Source organism: Oxyura jamaicensis, chromosome 4, assembly GCF_011077185.1.
Source record: "Oxyura jamaicensis isolate SHBP4307 breed ruddy duck chromosome 4, BPBGC_Ojam_1.0, whole genome shotgun sequence".
In the NCBI taxonomy this organism is placed as follows: domain Eukaryota; kingdom Metazoa; phylum Chordata; class Aves; order Anseriformes; family Anatidae; genus Oxyura; species Oxyura jamaicensis.
The window spans coordinates 48,192,241-48,208,914 of record NC_048896.1 but is presented as its reverse complement, the minus strand read 5'-3'; the positions used below and the strand labels follow the sequence as shown (position 1 = coordinate 48,208,914).

General features: G+C 43.2%; 1 long non-coding RNA gene across 5 annotated transcripts in view; it reads right to left on the bottom strand.

The window, feature by feature from the left end:
- Window positions 1-16,031, bottom strand: part of LOC118166889 — an 88,662-nt gene extending 72,631 nt beyond the window's left edge. For 2 of the 5 annotated variants that reach the window (XR_004750788.1, XR_004750787.1), the window contains exons 1-3: window positions 15,641-16,031; window positions 9,761-9,897; window positions 7,444-7,567 (exon numbers count right to left, since the gene is read on the bottom strand). This is a non-coding gene — a long non-coding RNA (uncharacterized LOC118166889). Of the gene's footprint in view, window positions 1-5,210; window positions 6,252-6,830; window positions 6,985-7,383; window positions 7,568-9,760; window positions 9,898-15,640 lie in introns of those variants that run through there. The other 3 variants (XR_004750786.1, XR_004750785.1, XR_004750784.1) reach the window with 3 other exon arrangements.
- Between the last annotated feature and the right edge of the window lie 643 nt (window positions 16,032-16,674).

Genomic DNA, 16,674 nt, shown 5'->3' with positions numbered 1-16,674 from the left:
AGACAGCTTGTGCCTGTGTAGAAGAATTTCCTGAGGTTTCCAAGTTTGCATGGTGAGTTTCTGCTGGCTTCTTGACACCCCATTCACAATTTTGGAGGGGCACGGTTAATTATAACGTTATAATCTTAAAAGGAAATCTTAAAAAGCACATATGAAAGCACATCCTGAAAAGTCATGAAAGGATTCAGATAAAATAGCCTCTCTACTCTTGTGATGAAATGAACTTTTGGGGACACTAACGATATGAAGAGATGAGAATCACTCCAAGTCCATGAACAAAATTTCTGTTTTCCAAACCAGTAAGCATTGCTGCCAAAAGATGGTTTGGGTTTCTTCTTTGTGTGTGTGTATGTGTTGTTGCTTTGGGGTTTGTTTTTTTGTTTTTGGTGGTGGTTTGGGTTTTTGGTTTTTTGTTTGTTTTGAAGGGGGAAGGAGAAAAAATGTACTTGATGGTCCAAAAATGGTTCCTACTTGAGTGTTTTGTTTAGTGCTTGGGAAAGCATCTGAATTCTACATGGCTGAGTGTCCTAGGTATTCTGAGGTTCCGCATCCTACTAAGATATATAAAAGAATGCAATTACTGATTTTCTTTGTTAAGCTTATGCCTATGGTTTCTATAGCTTGCTGTACTATTTAAGTCTCTCTAAAGCTGGGATTTATCCTTCTAATTTCAGGATTTTTTTCAGTCCAGTCTGTAGCTGTCTTTAATCAGTATTTCAAGAGATGTTCATTTACAAGAAAGCTTTTTTTTGGAGCAGGGTGGAGATTGGTATAATCTCTTTCTTTTAGAAATATCTATTAAAAATACAGGCAGACTATTGCATTAAACAGATCTAAACAGACTTTTGCATCAAACAGAGTAGAAGCTAAGTAGAAGGCTCCCCAGGGCCCACATTCATGATATCACAGACTTGGTGGGGCCAGAGGGCTACCACCCACTCCTACTCTTTCACATAAGGTAAAATGAGGCTGCAACAAGAAAACTCCAAAACACCAAAAGGCACTTTTCATCCCTCAGAAAGATGTTGAAGGGATCTGGAGTTCAGGTAACGTTCTCCTCTGTTCTCTGAGTCGAAGACTAGGATCCAAGAAGGAATGAACAGATGAAGTGAACATCGGGCTCATGCCATACTCAGTATTTTGGATTCTACAATCTTGGACACAGTTTTGAGAGACCATGCATGCTGGCACCAGATGGGGTGCCCCTGACCAGGTGGGGCAAGAGCATTCTGGGCAGCAAGCTGGCTGGGCTTATTAGCAGAGCTTTAAACTACATTCAGTGGAGGATTGATGTGTACGTGTGAGTGACAGAAAAGAAAAAGGGAACATCAACAGTTTAAGAAGCAACAGGGAAATGCCTGTGAATTGTCCCAAAGGAATTAAGGAAGGCTGGTGAGCCTCGCCTCTCCTGGAAGCAACGTCAAGGCATAAGACAAAGAGGTGATCTGAGCCAGCCAGCACGGCGTCACCAAGTCTTCCGTCATGCCTGACCAATCTGGTGGCCTTCTATGATGGAGCGATCACATCAGTTGACAAGGGAAAACTAACCCATGTCATCTACCCAGATTTCTGCAAGGCTTTTGACACTGTCCCATGCAACATCCCGATCTCCAGATTGGAAAGAGATGGATTTGAAGACTGGACTATTCAGTGGATAAGGAGTTGTCTTGAAGGCTGCACCCATAAAGTGGTGGTCAATGGCTCTGTGTCCAGGTGGAGGCCAGTGACAAGTGGTGTCCCTCAGGGTCTGTCTTGGGACCAGAACTGTTTAATATCTTTATCAGCAGCATCCTCAGCAAGTTTGCAGACAGCACCAAGCTGAGTGATGCAGTTGATAACAAAGAAGGAAGAGATGATGTCCAAAGGGATCTGGACAAGCTAGAAAAGTGGGTCCACATGAACCTAGTGAGGTTCCACAAGTCTAAGTGCAACATGCTGTGCCTGGGTCGGGGCAATCCCAAACGTGAGGACAGACTGGGAGAAGAACTCACTGAGAGCAGCCCTGCAGAGAAGGACCTGGGGGTTCTGGGGGACAAAAATCTCGACATGAGCCAGCAGTGAGTGCTTGCAGCCCAGAAGGCCAACTGCGTCCTGGGCTGCACCAACAGAGGGGTGGGCAGCAGGTGGAGGGAGGTGACCGTCCCCCTCTGCTCTGACCTCGTGAGGCCCCACTTGGAGTGCTGCATCCAGGTACAGGGCCTCCAGGACAAGAAAGTTGTGAACCTATTAGAGTGGGTCCAAGGAGGGCCACAAAGGTAATCAGAGGGCTGGAGCACCTCTCCTATGAAGAGAAGGCTCTGGGGAGAACTCATTGCAGCTTTTCAGTACTTAAAGGGGGCTTAAAAAAAAAAAAAAAAAAAAAAAAAAAAAAACCCTGGAAAAAAACCATGGGGGGCCAACTTTTGGGGAAAGAAAGGGGGGGGGGGGGGTCATTACTTTCAGGTAATGACAGAGAAAGGAGGGATGGTTTCAAACTAAAAGAGAGGAGATTTAGATTAGGTAATAGGAGGAAATTATTCACTTGGGGTCGTGAGGCACTGGAACATGTTGCCCTGAGAAGCTGTGGATGCCCCCTCCTTCGAGGTGCTCAAGGCCAAGCTGGATGGGGTTTTGGGCAATGTGGTCTAGAGGAGGTGGCACCTAGTTCCAACCCACCCACGACAGGGGAGCTGGAATTAGAAGATCTGTAAGGTCTCTTCCAACCCAAGCCATTCTATGATTCTGTGATTCTAAGGCTGTCTGAAAAATAACCAAAAATGTGGTAACAGTAGCACAATGAAATCCACACAATTAAAGGTGGCATCCATATCCAAAACACTTCTACAGGAGTATCAAACATAAGAAAATACACTATCCAAGCAGGCACCAAGCTCACACAGATTTTTCAGTTCAGGACTATTTGTAAAAGCTGATACAAATTATGAATTATCACAGAAATAACCTTCGTATCCAAAGCCCGTTACTACTTTGCACCACTTCATTTGGCAGAGGAAATTGAGTTCCCTTCAGAACTGCCTAACCAACAGTGATAAGCCAAAGTATCCATTCCAGATCTTTGACATTAGAGATAGTACAGAAGTAACTGATCTTCTGATTGCAGAAGAGAAAAAGCTGACCTACAGTGCAAAATGTTGTAGTGTTTTGTAGTTCCCTGTTGAGTTGAATAGGAAACAACCACCAATTAAGGGACAAGCTGGAATATGAGCCAGCAGTGTGCCCTGGCAGCCAGGAGGGCCAACCGTACCCTGGGGTGCATCCAGCATGGCATGGCTAGTTGGTCAAGGGAAGGGATCGTCCTGCTCTACTCTGCACTGGTGTGGCCTCACCTCGAGCACTGTGTGCAGGTCTGGGCACCACAGTACAAAAAGTACAAAAAACTGTTGGAGAGTGTCCAGAGGAGGGCGACAAAGATGGTGAAGGACCTAGAGGGGAAGACTTAATGAGGAGCGGCTGAGGTCGCTGGGCCTGTTCAGCCTGGAGAAGAGGAGGCTGAGGGGGGACCTCATCACGGTCTACAACTTCCTCACGAGGGGGAGTGGAGAGGCAGGAGACCTTTTCTCCATAAACACCAGTGATAGGATCCGCGGGAAGGGGGTTAAGCTGAGGCAGGGGAAGTTTAGGCTTGACGTCAGGAGGAGGTTCTTCACCAATAGGGTGGTTGTGCACTGGAACAGGCTCCCCAGTGAAGCAGTCACTGCACCAAGCCTGTCTGAATTCAAGAAGCGATTGGACTGTGCACATGGTCTAAACTTTTGGGTAGACCTGTGCGGTGCCAGGAGTGGGACTTGATGATCCTTATGGGTTCCTTCTAACTAGGGATATTCTATGATTCTATAAGCAAAACATTTCAGATCACTGTGAAACTACTTTTCTTGAAGTTTTCACTTTGAGAAAAACACAGTAAATCTTACTTTCACACTGGCACTGCAACCAAAACAGATACATGATTCACCTGTCACTAGCTCCAGTACTACAGTTTTCATAGCAATGCTGAAGACTAAGGAGGTGAAAGGAAGCTAAGTAGATGTTGCCATGTGGCATAAGCAATCATAACTACTTATATGTTTGTGTTTGTTTGTTTGTTTTCCTCCATGTATTGGGTTTACATGGCAAGGTTTTGCTAATGGGGCTATAGGGCAGGTCTCTGAGAAGAATCCAGAAGCTGCCTCATGTTACATAAGGGCCGGTTTCTGCTGCCTCCAAAGGGACCTGCCACCGGCCAGAGCCAAGCCAATATGAGATGTTTGCACCTCTGGCACAGCACATTTAAGAAATGAAAGAAAAAAAAAAAAAAAAAAAAAAAAAAAAAACTGCTGGGCAACAGCAGCTTGGAGAATGAGGAGTGGGAAGCAGCCCTGCAGGCCCCAAGGGCAGTGCAGCAGGAGGGCAGGAGGTGCTCCAGGCACATGGCAGCAGTTCCCCTGCAGCCTGTGGAGAGGCCCCTGGTGCAGCAGGCTGTCCCCCTGCAGCCCATGGGTCCCACACGGAGCAGATCTCCACGCTGCAGCCCGTGGAGGAGCCCCCGGTGGAGCAGGTGGAGGTGGCCTGGAGGAGGCTGCGGCCCATGGAGAGCCCCCGCAGGAGCAGGCCCTGGGCCAGAGCTGCAGCTTGTGGAGAGGAGCCCATGCAGGAGGAGGGGGCCTGGGGGGAGCTGCCGCCCGTGGGGGACCCGTGCTGGAGCAGTTTGCTCCTGGGGGATGGACCCCGTGGTACGGAGCCGTGTGGGAGCAGTGCTTGAGGAGCTGCTGCCTGTGGACAGCCCCTGTAGGCTCAGCTGGGGAAGGACGGCATCCATGGGAGGGACCCCACGGGGAGCAGGGGCAGAGAGGGACCATGAAGAAGCAGCAAAGACAAAGTGTTAGGGACTGACTGCAGCCTCCATTCCCTGTTCCCCTGGGCCACTTGGGGGGGAGGAGGGAGAAGGTGGAAGGTGTTAGCTGTTTTTAGTTTGTCATTTTGTTTCTCACTGCTCTAGCTTGTTAGCAATAGGCAATAAATTTCATTAATCTCCCTACTCTGAGTCTGTTTTGCCTATCACAATAATTGTTGGGCAATCTCCCTGTCCTTATCTCAACCCTTGAGCCCTTTTTATTGCATTTTCTCACCAATTCCCTTTGAGGCAAGTGAGAGAGCAGTTACTGTGGAGCTCAGCTGCCCAGCTGAGTAAAATCACCACAGTCCCTAATCTTTTACAACAAAGACACAAAACAGTGCCACTGGTAGCTAATGAAAAATCCTCTCCAGCAGCAGAGGCACTTGCAAAGAGGCAGGAGCCTTTGCACTCCTACACTCAAAGTCCCAAGTCTTAATACTGTTCTCCAGGTGTGAAAATGATCTAGCTTTACATGCATCGTGGTGGCGCACATCAGTGAGATGGTACAAGTTGATAGGAGATGCAGTACCTCCATAATCACTTCCCAGTGGATCCGTCTATGCCACAACTCATTGCAGCAGGGACAGTGGCAAGCAAATAGTTCTGGGAGTGAAATGGAAAATGTTTTTAGCAGGTTGGTTGTAGATGGTTTGTGCCTTTCCTCAAGAACATACTTTCATTAGCTATCTATACATCAGGCCCAGGGATAATGGGAATGGAAAACGCCAGTCAATCTACTATCCCCTTCTCTTCTATTCAGGTTCTTATATCCATGTTCATCACTGCAATACTCGGATGCTTTCCAGTAGTGCATGAAGTGATATGACTAGCATCTGTCACGTGTTGGTGTCCTCATTCCCTCCCCAGGGGTAGAACCATGTGCAGTGGAGTGTTTTGTTTTATTAGACACAGACTGCTATATATTTTGTTAGGAAGGACAAGGTCAAACATATGCACTTTTCACAACACAGGAGGTGCTTTGGTTTGTGTTGGTCCTAGCTCCTGGGGGAGTTCAACCCACAGACCTAAGCCAGACTCTTTATGTAACTAAACTTTGTCTTTATGTAACTTCTAGTCTTACTGATGTGACTATGGTCACAATAGACACCTACAGGTCTATCATCAAATCTTTGCTACTTTTGTAGAAAAAGGACATAAGATATCTGGCGTTGTGTTACCATAGGAAAAGATCAAGGGCAACTGGCAACAGAGAAGAAATGAGATGAGAAAGGATCATGATCTTACTACTAAATTCAGCATTTGGCTAAGCTCAGAAAAAAACAAACAGGCCTTACTCTCCTAACAGATTGGGCCACCTCAGTGACCACTGCATTCATGATCTCTCCATACAGGACCATGTACCTGAAATAAATTCTACCTGGAGAGTGTAATAGAAAAGAAACAGTCAAAAAAACAGCCAGCAGGGAAGTGATTTTCACTTCCGTCTTTCCCCACAAAATAATAATAATAATAAAAAAAAAAAAGCTAGGCATTTCCACAGGGCTATTCTGTTCTTCCTTTATGCCTTCCCAAAACAGAGGCCAAGTATATTAAGACCAGCATACTTTCATGTTCTATATGCCTCTGCTTCATTTGCTGATGCCTCCAGTCACAAACCATGACATTTAATACCATTTCATTTCCTAACAGAAACACTGACTTGTAACTTTGCTCCCTAAAAAGAGCAACCCATCAAACATTTTTTTTTTAAATAAGTTTTTGCAGGACTTGATCCTAACATACTTGGTTACAAAACAAGGGCGAAAATCTAGCTTTTTCCTAAGGGTTTACTATCAGCACAAAAAACCCGGTGAGATTTAAAAACAAAGGCAAGTGAAGCTGACCCATTTTCAGATGTTAAAATAAAGCACCAGCACCCTCTATCAGGATATTTCAAGCACTGGCAACAGAACAGTGATTTATCCTGAACAGAAAATATGCCTTTAGTAGATATTTAGTATGTACTGCAATTGTTGCAAGTTTGCTTTAATTAAGAGTGCTATTTCTGTTTTAAATTTGACACGAACCACCAGCATTCAGAGCTCTGTTTTACACAGATATTTTTGAGAGCTGTAGAGCAAATTGTTATGCAGTATCACTCAGATAAAGGCCTGCAATAAGAGAAGTGATAATGAAGACAGCAGCTGTTACTAAATTACAAAAACAAGACAGATTTGTTGGCAAACACTAACAATCTGGAAAACTTTTTTGCAAGTTCAACACTTCTGCAAGAATTCCCTATTTGGGTTCCTTCAGTGGAGTGAGATGGCACCAGTGAAGTTGATTTCCAGCAGATTTATGGCCTTGCTAACACAACCTGCTGCTGCTCAGCCTGATCCCCTTCACAAAGGAGGTAACATTCATCCTGACACTCCATGCAATGACCTTTTTTTTAAAAAAAAAAAATTGAAATAAATTGCATCATAAGGAAGCATTCAAAAAAATAATAATAATAAAAAAAGCTGTATGTCCACCCTCACTTTCCTAAATAATAGGTGCCACACAGCCAGTAGAGGAACAAACTTCTATACAATTACTTAACAAAATCCTTAACTACTGGAGGAACAAACCTTCTGTACCAAATGGCAGAGTTTTTCCACCAGCTCCTTATTTCTGAACCATTAAATAACTGTCAGAGTGGCAGCTTCCAGTCACTAGAGACCTGTGCCATGTTTCAGGCAAGTCTCCTTCCACCTGGAAGAAGGAAAAGAGGTTTCATAGCTATTCTTCCAGGTTGCAACTACTTTCATACCACTGGCTTTCTTAAAGCATTGGTGAATTAAACAACTGGATGGATCCCTGAGATTTCCAATCCACTCTGGTTATGTGGTGCATGCATTTTATCCTTCACAATGACCTCATATAGTCAGGGAATTTCTATATTGAAACTAATCAACTCATGCATTCTCCAATGCATTATATGAAAGGGCATAGTGTTGCACAACTACTTATCCAGGAGGAATCCTGAACATTGCCAGGCTTTTCAACTATGTGCAAGTGTAAAACATGAATTTTGAAGACTGTTTTATCTGTCTCTTACCCCCCCTTGCAGCATGTGGCCAGGTACATTCTTCTCTCCTAAAAGGAAGCCTCAAGAGCTGCATATTTTCTTTCACTGTTATCATCATTAAACTGACATTGCTCAGAAATCTGCTTGGCATCATGAAAGTTCAAGAACCCTTACCAAAAAAAAAAAAAATGCAGTTTCCTCTTCTATGAAGCACTGGGGCAAGGTTACCAGGACTACTGAAATGGAAAGCGCTGCAATATGCTTTGAGAAAAGAGGCCAGGGAAATCAACCCAAAACAGTTCATTACTGCTCTATCTGCTCTCAGTTGACAGTCAGTAGAAAGCAACACAGAGTAGTTACGGAGGAATGTCATGCATGTTTTTAATATGCTGATTGATATAGGATGCAAAGTCAGTGAAAGATGCATTCCACACTGAAGCACCTTAACTGGAGCTCTTCTCCACATTTAAACAAAGCTTCACTTCCTACTTAAGTAGTTTCTAGTCCAAAAGAGGGCAAAATTTGCACATCTGCACAGAAGAGCCATTCCCTTTGGGGAAAAAAAGGCATTTTACATGCATGTATTGTACTGTGGTACCTCATATTATAGGGATCTTATTCCTTTCTCAATAAGGGAACTTCTAAGTTGCCAAAGCAACTCAAGTCTTTTAATAGTAATGCATACACTGAGCCTCAAAAGTGGAGGACATGTATGGTAATGTAGTAATGGCACTAGTTTCAGAGGGACAACCACCTATCTTGGAACAATAGTGTCATTGGTAAAACTTGCTAGACTCTTCTGCATAAAAGCACACCAAAGGAACAGAAAGAGTAAACCATAATGGGCCAGAAATTCAAATATTGGTGAAGATGTGCACACTACATTTATCATGTTTCTTCACTGAGATTACAAACAGCAAAGATACTCAAAGGTAGAAAAAGATATTGCATGCTACAGCATATAGCATAAAGTTCTCCACCATAAACAAAAATTTTCTTGTTACCGAGAAAAGTTGTTCTGTTTTATGTTAGATTTTATATCAAGTGGCACTTCTTGCACCAGAAAGTTGATTCAGGAAAAAAAATATTTAGAAAAAAATAATTTTGTAACAAAAAGGGAAGTGGAATAGATAATACTCATATGCAGCAGGTATAAAAAGATGTAGAAGGAGAAAAAAGACAAAACTTCCTTAGCTTTTCTCAGGGTGGCAATAGGACAACATTAACCAAGTGGAAAAGGATCAGTTGACACTTGCACAATATTTAATTTCTTCACGTATTAGCTAAAATGCAATTTAAAAAAAAGCAACTGTGAAACAATGATACTCAATATAAAAATACTTACCTGTGCTTTAATGACATGAAAATATTCTCTTCCTCTGATAGAAGACTAGATATAAGACATACACTTATTTGTCTTCTTCCATGTTAACATCCCTTAGCAGCTGTTTCCTACCCAAAACCAGGTCAGAGTATTCAGAACCAGTACTGAATACAGCGCAAGCTTTTTCCACCAGATCTGTTTTCATCATTACAGAGCCCACACTGTCTAATCACATTCTGCAATAGAACAGCTCCAATGGAAGAACTGTTTTCTTCTGGGTGCATAACATGGGATTCACAAACTTGCCCAACTATGTAATTGCCTGATGGACTCCTCCTAGTCTTTGGGGAATGTAACATGTTTACTAATAATCATGGAGGACCACTGTCTGCCTTCACTGATATTCATTCAGTCCTAACGAAGCCAAGGAGACCTGCACAGCCTGTCATTCTATTGGGACTGTAGACAAGAAGACACTAGAATCTTATCCTTTGAACACAAGCAAAATACAAAGATGAGATTAAGTAAGTGCATGTTTTTCTAAACGCCTTACCCAAACAAAGCAGAGTACAAAGTAGTTGAGCATGTGGAGCAACAGTCAAAGATCAAAAATTCTGGTCCTGGTTCTGCTACAGACACCGTGCAAATGGAGACCTGTTCCTTGAACTTGATGCAACTTGGTTTCCCCAACTGCAAAAGAGTGAAAAGATATTCAGTACTTGTTTCACAGGGGAGCTGTACACATTTGGATACCAGGGTCCCAAAAACTGTAATCAAGTTCAACTGTTGCAGTTAGGAGACACTCAACAGATTTCAGCAGAACTTTTTACAAGAAACTTGCATCATAATTCCTACACATGAATATATAAAATTAGTGAAAGTTTGCTAAGTGCTTAAAATTTCTGGGATGACAAGTGTTATATAAATGCAAACTATTACTGCTACAGCACATCCATCCTGAGAGAATACAATGACATTTCTGGAGCTGTTCTGGGAGCTGGGGTGAATAACAGACATTTCATAATTTACTATAAGATGCTTTATCTTTAAAGAACAGCAACAAGAGGATAAAAATAAGTATATATTTTTAAAGCACACAGTATTTTCCTAAATACTAGAAAAAAACTGTTACAAACTAGAACAGCTCCAATAGAATCAGCAGGGAGTTCAGCAATTGAAGATAGCAACAGACCAATAGCATTTGATAAAATTACCAGTGTTGATAATGGGAGCAATATGCAGGACTAACAGCATTTAAAAACAAACAAATTAACAAAACTTTTAAAGATTTTTCCATAAATATTGTCTGAATAATACAGCTACATCTGATGTTCTTGCAGGAATAAATAGCTTTCACTCAGTCCTTCAGGACATCACAAGTTTGTTTGGCACAGGAACAGCAAGTGGCACCCCAGCAAAACACGAAGGGAAGCTGACAAAGGGTGACATGCCTTCAAGGATGAAGGCATGATCTCTCTGAACTGAGACAGCCCAGCACGTACAGAAGCAAGAGATTGCTTTTTGTGAGTCTCTGGCTCCTCCCTATCAGCTTCCAGTTCAAACCTGACACAAAGACTTCACCTGCTGGGGCACCTGATGAAGGGGGAAGCTGACTCCAGGCCAGTGGGAGCAGAGACCCCATCTCTGGAAACAGAGACCCCAAAGGCAAGACAGACTGTTTTCACGACAGGAAACTGCTTGTGTCTCTCAGAGCGGCGTAGAAGTAAACCTTATGAGCCCCATCCTGAGAGATCTCTGACCAGCTGACAAACAGTTTCCTTACTTCTGCAAGAAGCAGTCTTTCCTGACTGTTGCTACACAAAGAGCTGTCCTCCCAAAACTTTCCTCCTCACTGCAAGCACTGGAACTGACTCTACAGGTGAAGTCACCTCCTAAAACCCTGATCTCTGTCAGTCACAGAACTGGAAAACACGCAGGTGTGGCTGTGCCATGTACTGAGGACCTGCAGCACCACACTTGCCACAGAGTAGACCTCAAAGCCCTCCTGTTTTTTGTGGGAGACTTCTGGGGTGGAGGGCTCTGGTCACCCCCAAGATCTTCTGAATGCCTGTGAAGGCTGTGCTCTGGACAGGGCAGGTGACAGGCCAATTTCTCACCCTCAGGTTTTCTTTATGAGTAACTGACTTCTGCACTCAGCCAGAGACAGGCCATATTTCAGGCCTACTCATTCCTAAGGGAAGCACAGCAACACAGATGAATCATAGAATGGCCTAGGTTTAAATGGACCTTAAAAATCATCTAGTTCCAACCCCCCAGCTCTGGGGGTTGAGCTAGCCAGCTGCCCAGAGCCCCATCCAGCCTGGCCCTGAATGCCTCCAGGGATGGGGCATCCACAACCTCTCTGGGCGACCTGTTCCAGTGCCTCACCACCCTCTGAATGAAAAAATTTCTCCTGATATCTAACCTGAATTTCCCCTGTCTTAGTTTAAAACCATTCCCCCTTGTCCTATCACTATCAAGACATGTAAACAGGCATTCCCTCTCCTGTTTATACGCTCACTTCAAGTAATGGAAGGCCGCAATGAGGTGTCCCGGGAGCCTTCTCTTCTCCAAGCTAAACAAGCCCAGTTCCCTCAACCTTTCTGCATAGGAGAGGTGCTCCAGCCCTCTGATCATCTTAGTGACCCTCCTCTGGGCCCATTTCAAGAGCTCCACATCCTTCTTGTGCTGGGGGCCCCAGGCCTGCACGCAGTGCAGCCAGATGCTCTCCTGTCCCCCACAGCCCAGACCAGTGAGCACTACCATCCCCTTACTGGCCCCCAGTGTGGCAAGACCAGGCTCCCCACCACAGCACCTCCAGGGTGCGGGGGAGCCATGCCTTGCTACCCCAGTTGGCTGGAAGCCCCCCATGCCTGGTGTTTTCTTTCTTCTGCCCCCACAAAGAGGAGCCCCATCCCATCTCACACCATATTCCTGGTAAAGACCACAGCCCTTTCCAGCTATAATGACCCAGACCAGTGAAACCTGTGCAAACCATGGAGACTGGCCATGCTCTCCTCAACCACAGTGAGCCCACAACTCCCAGATGGGCTGGGAAAGCCCTTCCCTGGGCAGGGCACAGCCTGAACCCTGTCCTAAGCCACTGGGTTTGAGGGGACTGCTTCAGCCACCGTCCCCAAACCCCAACAGTCCCCCAGGTCCAAGCCCCATACCTCCCCTATTTATGGCCCTTGGGGCTTCTCAGTGTGCTTCATTGGGGACCTGGCAGCCTCCAGCTCTCCCACACGCCCAGCTTCCATTAGGTGTTGCAGGCAGCTCACATCCCAGCCTCCTTTCCCAGTCCTTGCTCTAAAGGCCACTGCTGGCATGCAAAGCATATGGGTTATTTCTGCTAAATAATAATAATAAAAAAGCATCTGTTCCTCATTACTGTGCCCTCATGTGTTTCCATCCAGAGCTAATTCATCAGCATAGTTTCCATCATCAGCTTCTCTGGTGTTTGATGTCTGTGAGCATGTCAAGCCTCCCTTCAGACCCTCAAACACACACAGGTACACAGCTCCCAGCCATCACCCAACTCATAAATAAGGCTTGGCCACAGACATTGTTACAATTAGAAGGTCAGTCTCTACTATGCCAAAGACTGAATTTTGCCCCGTGGCTTGCCAAGTTGTTGTCCTCAGGGTCAGGAAGATCACACAGCCCCAGTAGCAGTGGAGCAGGGAGCCAGGTGCTTCCAGATGCAGGGATGCTACAGCCCCATAGGAGACTTGTTGCACATTGGCTCTGTCTTTAGAAAAATTCTGCAAGACTTCCTCCTGTTACACTGCTTTCCTGGCATAACAGGAATGACATTCTCTCTCTGGGATCCCACTGGTATTAACAACAACAAACACTCACTGAAGTAAATGAATGCCCAGAAAAATAAACATATCTCCCAGAGTACTGCTCAAGAAACCCACACACTGCTGTAGCCCAAGGCCAGGATTTTTAACCTTTAGAAGGTCCACAGGGACCATGAAGTCCAGTTGGTGTTTTATAGCAGTTACTGAATTCCTCATAGAAATTACTCAGACACTGCAATAACAAGTTCTGTAGCTGCTGAAAGGTACACAGTGCTTCAAATATTATGGACCGAGAGAGCAAGTAGCTTTGCTAACCAATTAGTAGATAGCTGTAAATTATGCTCACTATATAAAGTATGAATACAGTCACTCTAAAAAACAGTGATAATTTTCCCTTTGTCTAGCACCCAGCACACTGCCAGTGTAGGGCTAAATCCCAAGGCTTTTCACTGAATATTTATTCTGTACACATGCAGGACAAAACCCAGGAATACTGGTTCCTGTGTTTATTAACATAACATAGTGAATGGATTCTTGCATTGGGAGAGGAGAGAGAGTGGTGGGAAAAATTGACATTCCCCCACTAAGCTTATTTTAAGACACCATTTTCCATCTGGGATCATTCTCATCAACATGTCTGCTCTCTCCCTTTTCCCATTAAAAAGAACTGGGAATGAACAAGAAATTTGTTTAATCATCTTCTGTGAGATCAGCTGAATTCTAATGCTGTTTGATTACAGCTAGTCACAAAAATGTCAAGTGCATTTCCATTTAGAGTGCTTGCTTAAACAGCCGTGCAAATGGGGACCACCCAAAAATCAGCATACATCATGAGAGATTTGAGCTTCCTTATGGTGTATACTTGTTTCAATCCACTCTCTTGCTCTTTAAAATAATGCATTTTCACAGCACATCATTTCCCTAAATGAGCATGATACATCACTGCTGCAGATTGACTCATGAGGCCCATTAATAGAGGCCAGGGGTTCTCAGCAGCTTTTCTCTTTGGGAAGGTGTTATCTTACTGTTTAAATTTGTAATGAAAATGACACTCTTAACTTGTGCCCACCCCACGATTCCTGCTCCCCCTGTCAATTTGGTTGGAGGTTTTCATTGCCTGGGCAGTAGCATGATGTTGGAGAATAAATAATGTATTATTCCTTTCTCTAAGTAAGTAGCTATTCATTTCAAATGCAGCAAATATGCTTAAAGTGAAATGGTTACCCTTGTCATATGGGATTCACCACTTATAAAACATCTCTGCCCTGAGCTTCAGACCTACTCTGTAATTCCTAATATTACACTACTACATGATTCATTATTAGTATTAGACAAGAAATATTAATATTCAGACAGACCCTGATTTTGTGCATGCAGTTTTCCCACATTTGCTTGCTTTCCAAAAAATTAATTGGGCTGATCAGAAAATTGGGCCGGAGACTAAAACAATATAGGCAAGGGGAAAAAAATAAAAATAATAAAAAAAATCTCAGTTTAATGCAATGTTGTCTATACAACAGGTTGGGGGTACCACTTCTTTCAGTTTGGAAACAAAATAATATTTTTTATGACAAAATTGTGACGAAAATAAAATTAAACAGTTTTATTTAAAAATCTGAGGAGTGTAGTATTTTGTACAGGATCAAAGCACTTTCTGACAGCCTGGAAGAGTAAGGAAGAGTAATATCTTAGATACTAATTATCTGATTAGGACTGGGAATTTCAGAAGTCCCTACAGGGATCAAAAGATCATGTAGACATTCACTGAGAACTGGACACCTGACTCACTGATTGCTTAAATTGGATTGTTAAGTGTCAAACATACTCAACTGAATTGATCAGGCAAGTGTTCTGGCTCATACAACAAAGAACTTTGCAGATGATAAAAAATTATTAGCTTTCATGATCTCAATTATTGCATTTTGTGGTTTCCTTTCCTCTTTCAGTGCGTGTCTATGCATTATTGAAAATGGTATATAAGAAATTATCCATGCTTTGAAGGCTTAGAAAACCTTCCTACACAAAACGTCACTGAAATTCTAGAATCATACAACATGCTACACTGTACTTTCAGCCAGCTGAAAACTATTATAGAAATGGTATTTCTCATGATGGTACTTCCACTTCCTCTTCTGGTCAAAATTAGGAAGTGCACAGATATTTTCCAATCCTTTCAAGTTTAACTCAGCACTTTTGAATCCTTGAACATTTCAACAGGCCCAACCTGGGTGTCATTTACCACAGCTCCTGCACAGCAAGTGCAAGCTAACAACTGTTAGCACGCAGAGCATGTCAACTATTGGGTCTTTGCACATAATAATAGCTCCCCAAACAACTCACAGTCCAAATATAAAACTGGGGAGACATCTAGAAACATCACATCTGTTTTTATACATTTAATTATCAAGAACTGTACCTCAAACATAAGCCTAGCAGGCTTTAGCTCATTTTTGGACATGATACACTTTTGATGTCATCTTAGATGATTTAAATGTAGTTATTGCATTTAATACAGAGAGGTATTAAAATAAGGCCTACATAGAGATGCTAGTTTTGGAGCAAGCTTTAAATAAATGAAAGCTCTAAAAGAACCTAGAATAAAAGCCAAATACCAAAAGAGTACTTACAGGTATACAGCACTGCTACAACAGGAATAACAAAGCAGGAAGCTCTCCTTTGTGACTTCCACAGAATTAAAACAAAGAATTCAGAAAAAGATCGACCAGATGCTGGGGGGGGGAGGGGGATAAGCCCCAAACCCTAAGATTTACCTAGTTAATTGGACACGCTTTCTTAGATCTAGATAAGATTCCCCAGCCTTATTCTCACTTACAATTCCCTAAAGTCTGCTAAAGTTTCAGATCTAGTCTTGTCTGATAGAGTTCAGATTAATAATAGTATCCTGAAAACACAAGAGGTTTGACCAACCTTGCAAAAGGCCAGCCTAATAAATGAAAGGTGCACTAGGTCAGTGAGACCTGCAAACCACATTACCATGCACACCTGCAGGCTATATTGGACTCAGGAGAGGAGTAACCAGATAATTAGAGAGACTGACATTTAACTGCAGGTTGAAGTAATTAGGGATCAGGAAAAATAAGAGAATGACTTTCTAAAGTTTACATTGTTGCACATATTGCCTAGGGTCTAAGGAGAAGAAAACTTGACACCCTCTGATGAAGGCAAGATTTCCAGATATAGACAGGACTAACTTGTAACGTTTCAATTCAGATCTGAAATTCTTGAATTTTTTAAGTGCCACAGCTGGTAGCCTGGTTTGTACATGCATCCAAATGAGCAGCAAAAAAAGTTCACAGCAACAAAAACAGACTTTAATGTATCTCCATAAATTGAATACACAGTAATTATATATGGTATCACCCAGTGTATCACCCAAGTAATAAAGAGAGAACACACCTGTCAACAGCCTTTACTCTGTGTTTGCTTCTCACATCATTCTGCACACTTTGTCCAAGCAGAAGGCAGCAAATAGGTCAAAATCCCAATCTGATCTTTATCATTATGCCTCCTAGCCCTCTTCCATAATGTTTTATAACCAAGCATCAGCCACAAATGGTGAGCAGATTTCCCTTCTGCTGGGGCTAAATGTGTTGCAATAAGTACCAGCAAGGAGAGACAGAGAGACACTGAGACTCTGTCC